General features: G+C 46.2%; 2 protein-coding genes across 8 annotated transcripts in view; one reads left to right on the top strand and one right to left on the bottom strand.

Moving 5' to 3' along the window:
* The window catches only part of SPMAP2L (sperm microtubule associated protein 2 like), a 128,079-nt gene extending 121,473 nt beyond the window's left edge, over window positions 1-6,606 (bottom strand). Inside the window, exon 1 of one of the 4 annotated variants that reach the window (XM_056518041.1) lies at window positions 6,467-6,606. The gene's annotated coding sequence lies outside the window, so the exon portion shown is untranslated. The remainder of the gene's footprint in view (window positions 1-6,466) is intronic. The other 3 variants (XM_056518039.1, XM_056518040.1, XM_056518045.1) reach the window with 3 other exon arrangements.
* Window positions 6,607-6,614: 8 nt separating this feature from the next.
* The window catches only part of LOC130268641 (uncharacterized), a 361,414-nt gene continuing 348,726 nt past the window's right edge, over window positions 6,615-19,302 (top strand). Inside the window, exons 1-3 of one of the 4 annotated variants that reach the window (XR_008843545.1) lie at window positions 6,615-6,773; window positions 12,269-12,308; window positions 12,457-12,596. The gene's annotated coding sequence lies outside the window, so the exon portion shown is untranslated. The remainder of the gene's footprint in view (window positions 6,774-12,268; window positions 12,309-12,456; window positions 12,597-19,302) is intronic. The other 3 variants (XR_008843544.1, XR_008843546.1, XM_056518046.1) reach the window with 3 other exon arrangements.

The following is a 19,302-nucleotide window of genomic DNA, read 5'->3' as shown; positions in this document are numbered from 1 at the left end:
AAAATAACAACATAACAATGCAAATGGCTCTATAGACACAAAAATATTAAACCAGTAAAACAAAGGCATTTTTTTTTTTGGTTGAAAGTCAGGTAACTTGACATAGGACCTTTATAAATTAAACTTGTTTTGTCAGCACAGGTTCATAAGACTGATAACACCAGGCTGAGAAGAAAAGCAGGGATGGCATTACCTAAAAACAATATAATCACTTGTACACTTGCACCATGGAGCGGGGGGGGGGGGGGGGGGTATGCAGAAAGTAAAAAATGGAAGTTAAAAAGTACTATTAGACAAAAATAAAAAGTACTATTAAGACTAAACAAAAATAGAGTAAAAGTAGACCCAAATAAAAAAAAAAGCCCAGGAGCAGAGAGACAGCATTCTGCTGACCACCATCTCTCTGCTCATGTGCAAGTTTTATTCTGGACGTACAATAAAGTTTGTCTCTTTTATCCATTGATTTCTTATTTGTAATTTTTCAGACCCGGACATCTTATTACTGTGGTGGTCCAGTACAGGAGTTGTACCCCTGTACCCTAGCTGCCCTGTCAGGCAGCCTTCTTGCAGTTTCCCCTGGGCCCCCGGCACCTGTTCCCCTTGTATAGTTATCTTTATGCTGTGTATTGTATATAAAAGTGTTATGGCTTTAAGAACTGTTGACATGTGATTAACCATTGACATGTGATTGAAACCCAGTGAGGTATCAGTGACCTTAGGGTGACCTATGTGACCCCTCCTAGTCTCCCCCATATAAGCCCTGGAAGGAGCTATGCTCGCTCTCTTGATTTCCAGTGAAGTCTTTGCTGAGGTCCAGTGCAGTCAAGTCCTAAGAGTGTGTCTGGAGTCCAGAGGAGGCCTAAAGTCAATCACGGAGCCACAAGTCTACAAGTCCACTACCCCCAGGTCCCAGTCAGAGCCTGGTAAGCAACAAATGGGGTACAGTCAGTCTCAGTCCAGTCAAAGTCAACCTGTCTTCAGTCAGCGTGGCCTGCATCAAAATTGTCCCTGTCCACTGCAAGTCCCAGCAACCCCTTAAGTCTGTGAAGTCACTGGTCACCTCCATGGGCCTGGCTAAGCTGTATAGACTATTCCACCTATCTAACTCAGTAAAGCTATCGTTGTTACGTAACTTGGCGTCAGAGTCATTATTGCCCCCGTGCCTAGCCCAGGATCCAGCGGTATACCTTCGGGTGGTATTGAGGATAAACCATGCCCTGGCATCACAAACACAACGGGCCTCATTTACTAAGAGTTTTGGGTTTTTACTAGTGGGAAAAGTTGTTTTAGAGTTGCAGGATTCCTCTCTATTTACTATTGGGAAAAGTAGGGAATATTTTCTGACCAGATTTTTCTAGGTCGATATTTCCAGCCATTTACCCACAGGATTTTCTGTGAAATCAATAGTAAATCGGTCGGGTTGTGAAACAACGCCCCTTTTCGGTCCGACCACGCCCCTTTGTGACAGACCAAGCCCCCTTTTCGGCTTTTCACAGTGCAATGTCGGTTTTGTTGTATTTTTCAGGCGCACACTGTCGCAAACTGGCGCAGACAAAAACTGGTCGGTTTCAGCTTAGTAAATGAGGCCCAATGGGTTAATGCCATCTGCCCCTAGGGCCATTCCATCTGCCCTCATCACACCCTTTTCCACATTACGTGCACGCTACTCTGTGCTTCCATACATATCAATAACCCATGAACCTGTTACTGGTGCACTCCACGGAAAGCAGTACTTCAAATTACAAATGTATTTGGGTGCCAGCAGCAACGCAGACTGATCAAAAGTCCACAATCCACAAATAACAGAAAACCTGCAGCACTCTGCAAGGACAGCCTCAATTATTGATTCGGCTTCAATATATTCGAAGCATCCAAAGTGTAGCAATGTTTTAATCCTAAGAGAGGGTTAAAACGTTGCTATAGATCAGATTGACTGAATAGATTGAAGCTGAATAAACCGCGACTTTAGGACGATCCTTGCAGGGTGTTGTGGTTTTCCTGATATATAGACACACACAGTACCCGTTCTACACTGATTAACCCCCGTGTTATGTCTTACAGTAACTGTCAGAGATTACAAGTTGAATACAGACGCTTCCCTATTTCCCACATCCTGTGCAGGACAAAAGCAGCTAATTTAAGGGAGCTATATTGAGATACAGTGACTTAACTACAAATGATTAGGGGGGCTTGGATACAACCCTATCAGATTTTCTCCCTCCATCTATTTATAGCATCCTTCCAGGGGCGGACACAGACAGCAGAGGGCCCCTGTGCAAAGAATGTGCCTGGGCCCCCCCCCCCCCCCAGCACTGTGCCCCCTCATGTACCTAGACCCCACCGGGGGGGCCTCCACTTACCCCGCGCATGTAGTGTCGCCACTTGCCTTGTCCACCACAGGTGGATGGAACGACTCCTGAGGTGGGCTCCGGGTGGCCCCTGTCCCTCTCAGTGTGCGGCCCAGTGAGTACTCCCCCAGGTCAGCCTGACCCGTATCTAGCTGGGAGGCAGAGGGCAGTGCTCCCCTTTACATTCGCACCCCTGGACTTAGCATGACACCCCTTGGCACCCCCTGGTTCCTTGGCTTCTTATCCTTAATGATAGAAGTGACTTACAGGCAGGGCCAGACTGGGACCAAAAATAGGCTCAGGCATTTTAAAATAAACAGCCCATTTTTATGGTGGGGGTCTGACTCATGGGACCCCCACCAATCACCTTGGTTCAAGTGGCTCCCGAGATGTTGGAAAGCTGCAACTCCCATCATGTCTGAAGTGACTACAGCTGATGGGACAGTCAGGAGACTACACAATGATATCAGTGACTACAGCTCTGATGGGACAGTTAGGAAAATACACAATGATATCACTGACCTGAGTGACGTCTTCTCTGTTGTCTTTACTTTTCTTCTTCATCTGGTCCAGACACCAGGATTTCTTCCATCTTCTCTGCAGAGTCTGACACCTGAACATCATTGGTTCCTTAATTTGTCAGTAGATCCTCATCCTCTGTATGATGACAATAATCATTATAACCTTGCCAAATACTGTACCCCTGAATATAATACTGCCAACCACTGTACCCCCTGAATATAATACTGCCAAATACTGTACCCTGAATATAATACTGCCAACCACTGTACCCCCTGAATACTGCCAACCACTGTACCCCTGAATTTAATACTGCCAACCACTGTACCTCCGAATATAATACTGCCAACCACTGTACCCCTGAATATAATACTGCCAACCACTGTACTCCATGAATATAATACTGCCAACCACTGTACCCCTGAATATAATACTGCCAACCACTGTACCCCCGAATATAATACTGCCAACCACTGTACCCCCTGAATACTGCCAACCACTGTACCCCCTGAATATAATACTGCCAACCACTGTACCCCCTGAATACTGCCAACCACTGTACCCCCTGAATATAATACTGCCAACCACTGTACCCCCTGAATACTGCCAACCACTGTACCCCTGAATATAATACTGCCAACCACTGTACCCCCGAATATAATACTGCCAACCACTGTACCCCCTGAATATAATACTGCCAACCACTGTACTCCATGAATATAATACTGCCAACCACTGTACCCCTGAATATAATACTGCCAACCACTGTACCCCCTGAATACTGCCAACCACTGTACCCCTGAATATAATACTGCCAACCACTGTACCCCCTGAATACTGCCAACCACTGTACCCCTGAATATAATACTGCCAACCACTGTACCCCTGAATATAATACTGCCAACCACTGTACCCCCTGAATACTGCCAACCACTGTATCCCTGAATATAATACTGCCAACCACTGTACTCCCTAAATACTGCCAACCACTGTACCCCTGAATATAATACTGCCAAATACTGTACCCCTGAATATAATACTGCCAACCACTGTACCCCTGAATATAATACTGCCAAATACTGTACCCCTGAATATAATACTGCCAACCACTGTACTCCCTAAATACTGCCAACCACTGTACCCCTGAATATAATACTGCCAAATACTGTACCCCTGAATATAATACTGCCAACCACTGTACCCCTGAATATAATACTGCCACACACTGTACCCCTGAATATAATACTGCCCACCACTGTACTCTATCAATATAATACTGCCAACCACGATACACCACTGAATCACCCCATACACTCCATCCTCAGTCTCCTCATCACCCCATACACTCCATCCTCAGTCTCCTCATCACCCTACGCACCCCATCCTCAGTCTCATCACCCCATACACCCCACACAACCCATCCTCGGTCTCCTCATCACCCCCATATACCCCATCCTCAGTCTCCTCATCACCCCCATACACCCCACGCACCCCATCTTCAGTCTCATCACCCCATACACCCCACACAACCCATCCTCAGTCTCCTCATCACCCCATACACCCCACACACCCCATCTTCAGTCTCCTCATCACCCCATACACCCCACGCACCCCATCCTCAGTCTCCTCATCACCCCATGCACTCCATCCTCAGTCTCCTCATCACCCCACGCACTCCATCCTCAGTCTCCTCATCACCCCACGCACTCCATCCTCAGTCTCCTCATCACCCCACGCACCCCATCCTCAGTCTCCTCATCACCCCATGCACTCCATCCTCAGTCTCCTCATCACCCCACGCACTCCATCCTCAGTCTCCTCATCACCCCATGCACTCCATCCTCAGTCTCCTCATCACCCCATGCACTCCATCCTCAGTCTCCTCATCACCCCATGCACTCCATCCTCAGTCTCCTCATCACCCCACGCACTCCATCCTCAGTCTCCTCATCACCCCATACACCCCACGCACCCCATCCTCAGTCTCCTCATCACCCCATGCACTCCATCCTCAGTCTCCTCATCACCCCATCCTCAGTCTCCTCATCACCCCATGCACCCCATCCTCAGTCTCCTCATCACCCCATACACCCCATGCACTCCATCCTCAGTCTCCTCATCACCCCATACACCCCATGCACTCCATCCTCAGTCTCCTCATCACCCCATGCACTCCATCCTCAGTCTCCTCATCACCCCATCCTCAGTCTCCTCATCACCCCATGCACCCCATCCTCAGTCTCCTCATCACCCCATACACCCCATGCACCCCATCCTCAGTCTCCTCATCACCCCATGCACTCCATCCTCAGTCTCCTCATCACCCCATACACCCCATGCACCCCATCCTCAGTCTCCTCATCACCCCATACACCCCATGCACCCCATCCTCAGTCTCCTCATCACCCCATGCACTCCATCCTCAGTCTCCTCATCACCCCATACACCCGATGCACTCCATCCTCAGTCTCCTCATCACCCCATGCACTCCATCCTCAGTCTCCTCATCACCCCATCCTCAGTCTCCTCATCACCCCATACACCCCATCCACTCCATCCTCAGTCTCCTCATCATCCCATATACCTTAAGCACCTCATCAGTATTACACAGCTGACACCCCCCACCCCAGTCCTTCTCATCAACATTAAACCCCCTAATCATTACCCCCCTGACCCCCCCTCTGGTCCTCCTTATCAACACTACGCTCTCCCAAACCCCCAATCTTTCTTATCATTACACCACCAACCTCTTCAACACCCCTCCTGTCCTCTTCTTCATCATTACAATTCCCTCCCCCACCGCCCTGCACCCGACCGTCGCTCTCCTCACCTTATCTGCTCAGCGATGCGGCCGTGTGAGGCGGGAGGGTTTGCTGCTCCTGTCGCTTCTGCAGGGGTCAGAGGCCATGACACGTGACGTCAGGGGCTTGGAACAGACGTGCGTGCCTGCGCGGGGCACGTCTGTTCCCATCAGCCCCTGGCCTGTCCTCTCGCCCGGCCGAGGTAAATTACTGCTGTCAGCGGCAGGTCCGGGACCTGTTGCTGCAGCATTTAGTATGAAGTACTGGCAGGGGGCCCTACAGGGGCCCAGACTGTGAGGCCCAGGCTGTGACCTGGGCTACTAGGGGGCCCCCTAACACGCTGGGCCCCTGTGCAGCCGAACCGGCTGAACAAGTGATATGTCCGCCCCTGCATCCTTCCCATGTAGCCCAGCCTCCTTTCTCCTAGTCACTTTACTTGCACTAGCAAAGTAAATTATCATTTTGGAGCTAAGATATCTTTTTATGCAATTACAAGCATTCTTGTTTAAGTACAAGCTTCATCATGTCTATGTAATTATTATTAGTAATATTAAAAATAGCAAGGAACATATTCTACTAAATCGTGACTACTGCGGGCACGGCACCAACGTATACTCTACAATTCTGGCTTATTCAGTGTGTGAGCACCTTGCTCAGTGTTCAGTATATGTTCTTTGTCAGTCAATTTAACAATGTATTAACATGAAGGGAACAAGGTTCTCAATTAGACATGATAGGCTCTGATGTGGTAAGTAACTATGAATAAGCAGGATGGCTATAAGGACTTGTATTACATACCCAGAATCTGCTCCATTTAGCGCCGACGATTTTGACTACACACACACATTGATATAGACACACAAACACAGTTTTTCTAATGTTCATGCAGTCTCTGGGGTCCTTTCCTGCTCTTCTCTCCTGTATCCTAACCGTTTCCATAGTAACACAACATCCCTGGGACTCTGGCCAGTTCTGACTGACAAGCCTGCTGCATTAGATGACCAAGCGCATACTACATTATAAGGAACAGCTTAGCGTCTGATCCTAGCATTGAGCTGTTCAGCCGCACAAAGGGCACAGAACTTTCCGTCTATGCATTCTAAGGGTATGTTCACACTATGGAGTTTGAACGGAATTTCCTCACCATTGACGGCTATGTAGTGCTCGAGGACTTCTGCACAACGCTGTTAAAATTGCTCAATGTGAACGGGTCTCGAGGAAACCCATTCACACTGATGTTTATGTTCACAGTGCGTAATTCCGCGAGCAGAAATCAGCGGGAATTGCGTAGTGTGAACATACCCTAAGATGGACAGGTAGATAGACAGGGGAAACACTGTAGGCTGTGAGTAGCACACACTCTACAGGTCAGATGTGCCCCTTCTGGCTTTATTGTAAACAATACCTTCAGCTTTCAGCTATGCAGTGGTAAGGAAGAAAAAAAACCTTTTCAAAGGGCGCTGCTGTTGTCCTGGTGAGATGAAGATGAAAAGTCCGAGGCAGAAGTATTTTGCAAGATATAGCTTCTTTATTGGTGTAGAATCATAGCAAGCAGGGATACAGGCTAGATAACGCGTTTCGGGGGACAGCGCCCCCTTCTTCAGATCAGTGATCTTCAGATCAGATCTGCCTCGGACTTTTCATCTTCATCTCACCAGGACAACAGCAGCGCCCTTTGAAAAGGTTTTTTTTCTTCCTTACCAATTCAGCTCTCAGCTGACACCTCTGTCCATTTTAGGAACTGTCCAGAGCAGGATAGGTTTTTAATGGGGATTTGCTGCTATTCTGGGCAGTTCCTAAAATGGACAGAGGTGTCGGCAGAGAGCACTGTGGTAAGGCAGAAAGGAAATTCAAAAAGAAAAGAACTTCCTGTGGATCATACAGCAGCTGATAAGTACTGGAAGGATTAAGATTTTTTAATAGAAGTAATTTACAAATCTGTTTACCTTTCTGGCACCAGTTGATTTAAAAAAAATGTTTTCCAGTGGAGTACCCCTTTAAGTGCAAATGTCCCACAAAAAGTTGCAAACCTCTACAAACAAACAAAACTACCTTTGGAGAGCACTTTTAAAAAGTCGGACAAAAAAAAATTGCAACTGTGACATTTTGTGCAAAAAAGTTGCGTGGAGAGGAGAAATCTTACAAAAGGGTGTTCTAAAGTGATTTATTGTTTTGTGCTTACGTGCGCCAAATTTATTAACCCCCCCTGCGATAGTATGATAAATATGTCACATGTAAGAAAAACCCAAGCAAGAATGTATGAATTAATCAAAACACACTTTCCAAAGACAACAAAGATAAATCCCCACAAAGGTTTCCTCCTCTTTCCCTGGGATAGAGAGTGGTGATGAACACCTATTGGACAGAAATTGGCATTGTGACTATATATTACTTTTCTAATATTTTGCAAGGACAATGCATGCATAGTATAACAAACTTATAACCCCTTATACTCTGGAGAACACTGAGTGTATGTTGTAGCACAGAAACAGAAAATATATATCTGCAACATAAGGAAACACAGCACTCTAGACATATATTTAGCTGTCCAGCAAACCCTAAGACTACAGACACCCAGCTGTTCTGGGTCATCACATATAACCCTGGAGAAGTTTTACCTCTGAAAGTCATTATGAGTCGTCAAGGAAACCTGTCATTAGATTTTACCATACATAATGCGTAGCAACCCGTAATATGTGTAAAATCTTCTTCCTCACATCCCTGGCAGATGTTCCTGCCAGCAGGTATGGAGAGGATATGATGTTTGAAAGTGTCCCCAATGGGCACGCCCATAAGTTGTCCCCTGGGCGGGAAGCTATACTCACCTAGTCCCTCTGTCCTTTCTAAAATCACGCCCCCTCATGTGGTTGACAGCCCCGCATCACCACTCTGCTCGCTTAGCAGACGGAGCAAAGTGATGACAAGGCTGTGCCCGGACTGTCAATCATTCTTAGGGGGCATGATTATAGCCAGAGAAGATGGGACTAGGTAAGTATAGCTATCTGTCCAGAGGATTTACAGGCTGGCAGGGAACACATTCAAACATCATATCCTCACTATCCTTGTGGGCAGAAACGTCTCCTGGCTATGGTGAGGAAAAATATTTTAGCATATATATCGTCTTGCCACACGTTGTATTTGGTAAAATCTGATGACAGATTCCCTTTAAGAGTTTCCCACAGTTCTCCTGGAGTTACAAGGCATGTATGTGCTGTCCCAGCACCAAAGGCTGTCCTGTAGCTTTGGACTGCTTCTGGCAGACCTGCAGCACAGTTGTTAGCCCCACTGAAAGACTTATTGTTATATTAATTATGTTTTGCACTTGGCCAAGAATTAATATCTTTTTATAATTATTTAGTTGTTATTCTTATGTATGTTTCTTATGTGTTACTGTGCTTTTAAGCAGAGGAGCAGTGTACTCATTGTGACCCTGCCTGCCAATGGGTACCCCTAAATTCTAAACCATATAGTGTAGTGGGGTATGAGTTTCCCAAGTTGCTCCTGAGCATCAGTGTTGTAAAGATGTAAGGTGTGTACTCTGAGGGAAGGCCCAGATCAAATCTACTTTATCCGGTCATTCTGTAAGGATCACCCGCACTGTGGAAGTTCATGCCCTGGCGGATGAAGCTACAGGACCTTGACAGAACCCTACCAGGATCAATCTTCAAGTCTCTCAAGTCAGTATCAATTTATTGGGTATAAGCACCACAAGTCCCAGCAAGGCAACAGGGCTCCCAAGGGGTTTCGCTGCAACCTCTCACTTTGCACCATACTGTCTGTGTAATACCATCTGCACCGTGCTCAGTAAAGACAGTTATCCGTAACCTGACGTCGGTGTGTTCCTTTACTCCCGGTATCTGGCCCAGGAAAAGCTGTCTCCAACCTTGGTCTGTGCATAGGCTAACAGTGCCCTGGAGTCACGAAGTGATAAGGTATTTTCCTACACCACCCGTGGTACCACATGTGATACAGTAGGCCTCAAGGAATGCTAAAGGGTGCCTTATTACATGTCTGTACAACCCTAGTATGCATGAGAACTAAGAAGGTTAGGTCAGGAAATTACTTTCCCACATTTAGGAATGTCCACATTGACATTTTGTAAGGGATGTAAGACAGTCACTATCCAGTAATGGAACCCATACTTTGCAATAGAGTTTAACTGTTTCAGCAACCAAGAATTTACCCGCTAGTTTTGTTTTTTCACAAATTGGTAGAAAATAGCTGCAAAGTGGAGACAGAATCCTGTTACAATTCGATGTATGAATGTAAAGAATTTATTCCTATTAAGGTGGGATGTTGCAAATGAAAAAAAAAAAGGAAACACAAGAAAGCAAAGTTCTGCTCTCCTTCCATATATAATAGTCATATAAGAAGTCTGGTAATTTCAGGAGAGAAAGAGACCTGGGAGGGGGAGCTGTTTATTGCAGGCCCCAAAACTCATTATAAATGATTGACAGAAGAGAGGGAGAGTTAAGATGCTCAGCACAATCCACTCATTATAATATGATGCACTGCCACATAAACACTGCAGAACGCTGCCCGAGCGGGGATAATACAATGTACTACCTACCATACCTTGTTATATGCAGTATTTCATACACACCTGGTTTTAACTATTCTAATTATATGCACAAATTTGGGGCACTTTCTAACTTCATATCATCACCATCCCTGCGGATACAGTATATAATGCTTTGCCATGCGTAATATATGGTAAAATCTGACCAGTTTACTCCACCACTACACCCTTCTCTCTATTACCCTTACCTCATTATGCTCAGTGGCATGTAATAGAATTAGAATTACTTCAAACCATGTGAATGGCTTCAATGAACCCTGAAACTTGAGCCAATTTAGGTCTCTGTTGCAGAAAAAGTTGTCTTTTTGATTCAGGAGCAGTAACTGCTCTAGAGAAACCAATATGCAATGTTACTTTTCATTGCTACAATTGTTATTATTGGAAAGATTGTGAGAAAATTGCTCTGTGTATTCCCAGTACTATTTTTCTCAGTTTGTATATAATAAAAAACATATTTATGTTTTGCATCTTTTTCAATAGTATCAATTTAGTGGGTAAAAAGTAGGTTCAAGAACGGTCAATGCTGGAGCTGGTTTTACTAGTACTGGCAATACATGGATCTGGAATAATATGATTTTCAAAATGTAACAAGATCAGAGGATTGACAACAATAAGGCAACTGTAAAGGCAGTAAGGATGGCTTATATGGTGTCTTCTGAAACAAGGTGGCCACCCAGCAGTATCATTTTCACTGTATAATCTCATGATCATACCCCAAGTTAATCAGAGTAAAAAGGTAAAGGGGAATTTTCTCGTGTTTCCAACAGGGGGTGGCCCAGGCTTCTGATATATGGTTAAATAAGCTCCCTATCTTTTTATTTAGAATAAAGCGTAGAACAGAGAGGATTCTGGGCATTCTCTATGGGTATAAATAGCCCTGAGCAGCTGTTGTAATCTCATTTCAACCTCACGCATTCCCAAGATGCTAATAACAGTGAGTGATTCAGAGAAACTGCAGGAGGAAAGTGAATCACTTCTACTCCACTCCATCACTCTACTCAGAATCCCACAACTCAGTATTATGTATCTTTTGCATTTCAACAGTTTCTTGATCAATTCTCTTATCAGGCTTCACAGATCTCTTATTTTAGACATCTTCAAATAATCTGTCTACTATACATGGTAGCTGGGCAGTGAATTATTTACATAAGTTGAGCCATTATAGACAATTTTACTATGCAGTCTTACGTGTACTTACTCCCCCAGATAAGCTTTAATAGCACTGTCAATAAGCAAGGATGAACCAATCAGAGTCAGTCTATTATCAATAAGTACTCATGTACTGACAGCATATTACTCTTGAACACGTTTAGTGAATTCCTACTAAAGTATGCTCCCTTGATTGCCACCAAAACCCACCTCCAGATTCCACAGCTAGAATTATTTGGCACTCTTCACAGTAGGTACTGTGTTCTTTTCTTTGTAGGCTTCATTCCCTTTATCGGTAAACAGTAGAATGATGTGCTTTACCAAAAAGCTCTATCTTGGTCTCATCTGTCCACAAGATGTTTTCCCAGAAGGATTTTGCTTACACAAGTTCATTTTGGCAAAATGTAGTCTTGCTTTTTTATGTCTCTGTGTCAGCAGTGGGGTCCTCCTGGGTCTCCTGCCATAGCGTTTCATTTCATTTAAATGTCGATGGATAGTTCGCGCTGACACTGATGCTCCCTGAGCCTGAAGGACAGCTTGAATATCTTTGGAACTTGTTTGGGGCTGCTTATCCACCATCCGGACTGACACCTTTCATCAATTTTTCTCTTGCGTCCATGCCCAAGGAGATTAGCTACAGTGCCATGGGTTGCAACTTCTTGATCATGTTGTGCACTGTGGACAAAGGCAAATCTAGATCTTTGGAGATGGACTTGTAACCTTGAGATTGTTGATATTTTTCCACAATTTTGGTTCTCAAGTCCTCAGACGGTTCTCTTCTCCTCCTTTCTGTTGTCCATGCTTAGTGTGGCACACACAGACACACAATGCAAAGACTAAGTGAACTTCTCTCCTTTTTTGTCTGCTTTCAGGTGTGATTTTTATATTGCCTACACCGGTTACTTCTCCCAGGTGAGTTTAAAGGAGCATCACATGCTTGAAACAATCTTATTTTTCCACAATTTTGAAAGCGTGACAATAATTTTGTCCAGCCCATTTTTGGAGTTTGGTGTGACATTATGTCCAATTTGTCTTTTTTTTTCTCCCTTTTTTGGTTTAGTTCCGATACACACAAAGAAATAAACCTCCCATAGTCGACAGGATTCAAGGCGCTGAACACAGAAGTAGAAGGGAGCTGACGTTTATTCACCCATGATGCAACGCGTTTCACAGTAGAACTGCTTCATCAGGCGTGCTCAGGTGGGTACAAACACATATTTTATAGGACTCACAAATTAACTATTCCTGGTAAAATCTTAAAGGGACCATAATTCCATAGACATAAAATTACAATTAAAAATACATATAAAAAAAATTAATGAATAAAGTAATTACATGTATACCAAAGATGTGTACCTAAAAACATGTGTACATCAATTTTAGAAAATAAATATATAATTAAAAAGAAAAGATTGTTATTCACATGGAGCAGACATGTGCCTCCTTTAAATAGATGGAGACCCACACTCCTCACTTGAAAGAAACAATCGAATAACACCGTTAAAAAAAAAAAAATGAAAAAATGCACACCTATGAATAACAATAATAATGATTAATGAATAGCAGTAAAGAAAATAATATGATAATACACAAATACCAAATTTAACAGAACTTTATGAAAAAGACATTGTTAAACTAAAAATGTATAGAATATGAAAATATACAGTTATATACGTAAAATTGACACTACTTAGCATTCTCGATCATCTCATTGAGTCCTCCTGGAAATAAAGAGCCCAATGAAAAGATCCAGAATGACTCTCTATTAATTAATCTTTGGAATCTATTTCTAATATGTGATGGGGTGGTCTCAATAATTTTATGTCGTTATTGTGTTTTGGTGTGAGATGACGAGATATACTGTGTAGCATGAAATTGTGTTGTATATTGAATCTGTGTAAGATACAAACATTACACTAACAGTATGCAGAAAAGGAGGGCTCAACCTATAAATTAGTAATGCAGAGGTGCTACTAACAGCAAAAGAAGCAATACACCACAGAAGATAAAAATGATATTGCTGTTTAAAGTGCACACCCAAAGAAAATATCAGTATACAAATGTTTATCTTTATTATGAAAAAACACACAATTACAGAAAATGTAAGACAACACAAGAGCAGCTAAAAACAATTAAAAGCTCAAACAGAGCAATGCACAAGATGGGAGAGGGGCCATGAACCCCCTCCCTCCACACCCCTGTCCTGCAATATGTGATGTATATATTAGCTGCTAATCCAAAGTGCACAGTGCATGTAACAAAATAAATCACAATAAATATAAGTAATACCTACAGTGCACAAAGTAGCAAACCACCAACGGAGGAGCAACTAGATATGCAGTACATGACAGGATGACCAAGGACCCCACGCATTCCGTCACTCCATGGTGACTTCCTCAGGGGTGTTGTGCCATACTGCCCTTCATCTCACTATATATACCATAAACAATAAAGAGTAATACCTAGCAGGTAGAGCGTCTGTCTAGTAGAGATGAGCGAAGTTACAGTGAATAGATTCGTCACGAACTTCTCGGCTCGGCAGTTGCTGACTTTAGCCTGCATAAATTAGTTCAGCTTTTCAGGTGCTCCGGTGGGCTGGAAAATGTGGATCCAGTCCTAGGAGACTCTCTCCTAGGACTGTATCTACCTTGTCCAGCCCACCGGAGCACCTGAAATGCTGAACTAATTTATGCAGGTTAAAGTCAGCAACTGCTCAGCCGTGTGGTTCGTGACAAATCGAATCACTGTAACTTTGCTCATCTCTACTGTCTAGCATCCCACATGGCATATAAGCGCTCGATATGTCCTGGCGCGCACTTCTGCCCGCAATGGTAGGTGCGGGCGCTTCCGCCCCATTCGTTTCTAGATCGCGCATGTGCCAACCACGCTATTGTGCTGTCTCTAACGTAATGTGTATGAGCGCTAACACACATGACTCGGTAGCGAGTCACGTGAGTCAGTCAAGTGATCACATGAATGATTCCTCTGCTGGAAGTGTAACGAAGAAAGAGTGCGCATGCGCTGAATAGGAGCCGATGTAAATTAGGTACATAAGTATAAACATACATAATAGGTGTTACGCCGAGCGCTCCGGGTCCCTGCTCCTCCCCGGAGCGCTCACGGCGTCTCTCTCCCTGCAGCGCCCCGGTCAGACCCGCTGACCGGGAGCGCTGCACTGACATTGCCGGCGGGGATGCGATTCGCATAGCGGGAAGCGCCCGCTCGCGAATCGCATTCCAAGTCACTTACCCGTCCCGGTCCCCGGCTGTCATGTGCTGGCGCGCGCGGCTCCGCTCTCTAGGGCGCGCGCGCGCCAGCTCTCTGAGACTTAAAGGGCCAGTGCACCAATGATTGGTGCCTGGCCCAATTAGCTTAATTAGCTTCCACCTGCTCCCTGGCTGTATCACCTCACTTCCCCTGCACTCCCTCGCCGGATCTTGTTGCCTTGTGCCAGTGAAAGCGTTTAGTGTTGTCCAAGCCTGTGTTACCTGATCTCCTGCTATCCATATTGACTACGAACCTTGCCGCCTGCCCCGACCTTCTGCTACGTCTGACCTTGCCTCTGCCTAGTCCTTCTGTCCCACGCCTTCTCAGCAGTCAGCGAGGTTGAGCCGTTGCTAGTGGATACGACCTGGTTGCTACCGCCGCAGCAAGACCATCCCGCTTTGCGGTGGGCTCTGGTGAACACCAATAGCCACTTAGAACCGGTCCACCGGCACGGTCCATGCCAATCCCTCGCTGACACAGTGGATCCACAACCTGTAAGCCGAATAGTGACAGTAGATCCGGCTATGGATCCCGCTGAGGTGCCGCTGCCAAGTCTCGCTGACCTTACCACGGTGGTCGCTCAGCAATCGCAGCAAATTGCCCAACAAGGACAGCAGCTGTCGCAGTTGACTGCCACGTTACAGCAACTTCTGCCTCTGCTACAGCAGCAACCATCTCCTCCGCCAGCTCCTGTACCTCCTCCGCAGCGAGTGGCCGCTCCTAGCCTCCGCTTGTCCCTGCCGGACAAATTTGATGGGGACTCTAGACTCTGCCGTGGATTTTTGTCTCATTGTTCCCTGCATATGGAGATGTTGTCGGACTTGTTTCCTACGGAACGGTCTAAGGTGGCGTTCGTAGTGAGCCTTCTTTCAGGAAAGGCCTTGTCTTGGGCCACACCGCTCTGGGACCGCAATGATCCTGCCACAGCCACAGTCCAGTCCTTCTTCGCTGAAGTCCGTAGTGTCTTCGAGGAACCAGCCCGAGCTTCTTCTGCCGAGACTGCCCTGCTGAACCTGGTCCAGGGTAATTCTTCAGTAGGCGAGTACGCCATCCAATTTCGTACTCTTGCTTCCGAATTATCTTGGAATAACGAGGCTCTCTGCGCGACCTTTAAAAAAGGCCTATCCAGTAACATCAAGGATGTGCTGGCCGCACGATAGATTCCTGCCAACCTGCAAGAACTTATCCATTTGGCCACCCGCATTGACATGCGTTTTTCTGAGAGACATCAGGAGCTCCGCCAGGAAAAAGACTTAGATCTCTGGGCACCTCTCCCACAGTATCCTTTGCAATCTACGCCTGGGCCTCCCGCCGAGGAGGCCATGCAAGTGGATCGGTCTCGCCTGACCCAGGAAGAGAGGAATCGCCGTAGGGAAGAAAATCTTTGTCTGTACTGTGCCAGTACCGAGCATTTCTTGGTGGATTGCCCTATTCGTCCTCCACGTCTAGGAAACGCACGCACGCACCCAGCTCACGTGGGTGTGGCGTCTCTTGGTTCAAAGTCTGCTTCTCCACGTCTCACGGTGCCCGTGCGGATTTCTCCTTCTGCCAACTCCTCCCTCTCAGCCGTGGCCTGCTTGGACTCTGGTGCCTCTGGGAATTTTATTTTGGATTCTTTGGTGAATAAATTCTGCATCCCGGTGACCCGTCTCGTCAAGCCGCTCTACATTTCCGCGGTCAACGGAGTTAGATTGGATTGCACCGTGCGTTACCGCACAAAACCCCTCTTAATGTGCATTGGACCCCATCACGAAATAATTGAATTTTTCGTCCTTCCCAACTGTACCTCTGAGGTCCTCCTCGGTCTGCCATGGCTCCAGCTTCATTCTCCCACCCTTGACTGGACCACCGGGGAGATCAAGAACTGGGACTCTGCTTGCCACAAGAAATGCCTCTCCCCCCCTCCCAGTCCCGTCAGGCAAGCCTCAGTGTCTCCTCCTACACCTGGTCCCCCCAAGGCTTATCTGGAATGTGCCTTGCCTCCTCATGGCCCCCGTCCTGGTGACACCCTGTCCCGTGCCATGCTTCACCCCCTGCCCTCCCTCCCCATTCCCACTCCTGCTGTACTGCCTGCCTTTGAGGAAACCCTACATTCACTCCCGGTGTCCTCGTCCCAGGTAAAGCAGTTGGTGGACAAAAAAAGGGGGAGACCTAAGGGGGGGGGGGGGTACTGTTACGCCGAGCGCTCCGGGTCCCTGCTCCTCCCCGGAGCGCTCACGGCGTCTCTCTCCCTGCTGCGCCCTGGTCAGACCCGCTGACCGGGAGCGCTGCACTGACATTGCCGGCGGGGATGCGATTCGCATAGCGGGACGCGCCCGCTTGCGAATCGCATCCCAAGTCATTTACCCGTCCCGGTCCCCGGCTGTCATGTGCTGGTGCGCGCGGCTCCACTCTCTAGGGCGCGCGCGCGCCAGCTCTCTGAGACTTAAAGGGCCAGTGCACCAATGATTGGTGCCTGGCCCAATTAGCCTGATTAGCTTCCACCTGCCCCCTGGCTATATCACCTCACTTCCCCTGCACTCCCTCGCCGGATCTTGTTGCCTTGTGCCAGTGAAAGCGTTTAGTGTTGTCCAAGCCTGTGTTACCTGATCTCCTGCTATCCATATTGACTACGAACCTTGCCGCCTGCCCCGACCTTCTGTTACGTCTGACCTTGCCTCTGCCTAGTCCTTCTGTCCCACGCCTTCTCAGCAGTCAGCGAGGTTGAGCCGTTGCTAGTGGATACGACCTGGTTGCTACCGCCGCAGCAAGACCATCCCGCTTTGTGGCGGGCTCTGGTGAACACCAGTAGCCACTTAGAACCGGTCCACCGGCACGGTCCACGCCAATCCCTCGCTGACACAGTGGATCCACAACCTGCAAGCCGAATCATGACAATAGGCAAGCCTGGTATACAAATATTGGGATCCAAAGTGCATTTCATACAATGTGCAGACTTAATGTTTAGATATAGGAATCCGTAATGCATTTCATGACAGTGCTAACTATATATGAATTTAGATAAATAAATAAAGTATATGACATTTCACAAATAATGATGCATAATCGCACTGCATATTGGCATATATGAAGCCCCACAAGTTATACTATTGCACTATTGGGGATTCAGTATACATACAAGCATAATATAAATAATGGCCAATAATGGCCAATTCAGTATACATACAAGCATAATACAAATAATGGCCAATATACAATAAAGGATATAATATAGATAATGGCCAATGTATAGTGTAAACCAATAGTAGTGAAACAATAACTGATGAATGATATATCCCATCGTTATTTCATAACCCATTATGATACACATAAATTCATTGACCACATACTATAAATATCCCCCACAAAGTCATATCAGTGAATGGTTGTCATTAATAATTCTATACAAAACCACACCTTATAATCGTGATAGAACTACCTTTGCACCATAAATGTATAAAACTAACCCTCTAATCTCACATACTAACTGTGATTTCTATTACACTATGCGTTACAGTATCTATCCCTATTCAATGCTCTACATAGTTCTGTCCCTTAATATTCAGTTCAATTATCTACCATTCTATCCCCTAACAAATTGTGTAAAAGACTGATAAAGTACATAATCCTTTACTGAAAAACCCAATGATTGACACCATCAGTGTATACACCACTGTGGTGACTGGGGTGTTGCAATGATATTACAGGAACTGGTGGTATTAACCCTTACTTGTCGTGACACCAGGGTGAGGTTTGCTTAGTATTGGAGGTCCTGCCGCCAACCGTCCCACAAACGGCAGGGATAATAAACGGAATGTCCACAGCAGAATTTATGAGAACTGGAAACTTTTACTTGAACTTTTACGTAACAGTCTTTACAAGTATACAGTGTCTTTCGAGGCAACTGGAATGCAGGTTCCTCACAGGCTTTGATCCAATGTAACCATGTAGACAACCTTTATCCTATATGTGATAATGGAGATAAATAAATACTAATTTGATATCCCATAAAACACTATTAAATACCAAAGAACTACCATCCACATATACTTGTATAGCCACAGTATGCGCCTGAAAATGCCATATAGGGGCCATGTGGGGGCCAACCAACACTCCACCTGCAGGTCATGTACAGTTACATCAAGGGCTCAAGTCCTGCAGGAACTCATGGGAATGGAGTTCCTGCACTTTTTCCACAGCAGGAAAGCAGTTCCCATTAGCAGGAAGCCTGCAGGACCAGCACGTAAAGGGGTACTCCGCCCCTAGACATCTTATCCCTTATCCAAAGTTTAGGGGATAAGATGTCTGATCTCGCGAATCCTGCTGCTGGGGACCCCCGCGATCTCAGCTGTGGCACCCCAGAGATCCGGTGCATGGAGCGAGCTTCGTTCCGTTCCGGATGACTGGTGATGCGGGGCAGAGGCTCGTCATGTCACAGTAATGGCCCCTCAATACAATTTTATGGAAGGGGGCGTAACGGCCATCATGCCCCCTCCCATAGACTTGCATTGAGGGGCCGTGATGTCATGAGCCTCCGGTGCTGCACCCAACGCTCTAAATGAATGCTGGGTACAGCAGGGAGAACGTGGGAGTCCCCAGCAGCGGGACCCCTGGGATCATACATCTTATCCCCCACCCTTTGGATCGGGTATAAGATGTC

The sequence above is a fragment of the Hyla sarda genome, chromosome 1 (genome assembly GCF_029499605.1).
Source record: "Hyla sarda isolate aHylSar1 chromosome 1, aHylSar1.hap1, whole genome shotgun sequence".
Taxonomy (NCBI): domain Eukaryota; kingdom Metazoa; phylum Chordata; class Amphibia; order Anura; family Hylidae; genus Hyla; species Hyla sarda.
This window is presented reverse-complemented; position numbering and strand designations above follow the sequence as displayed.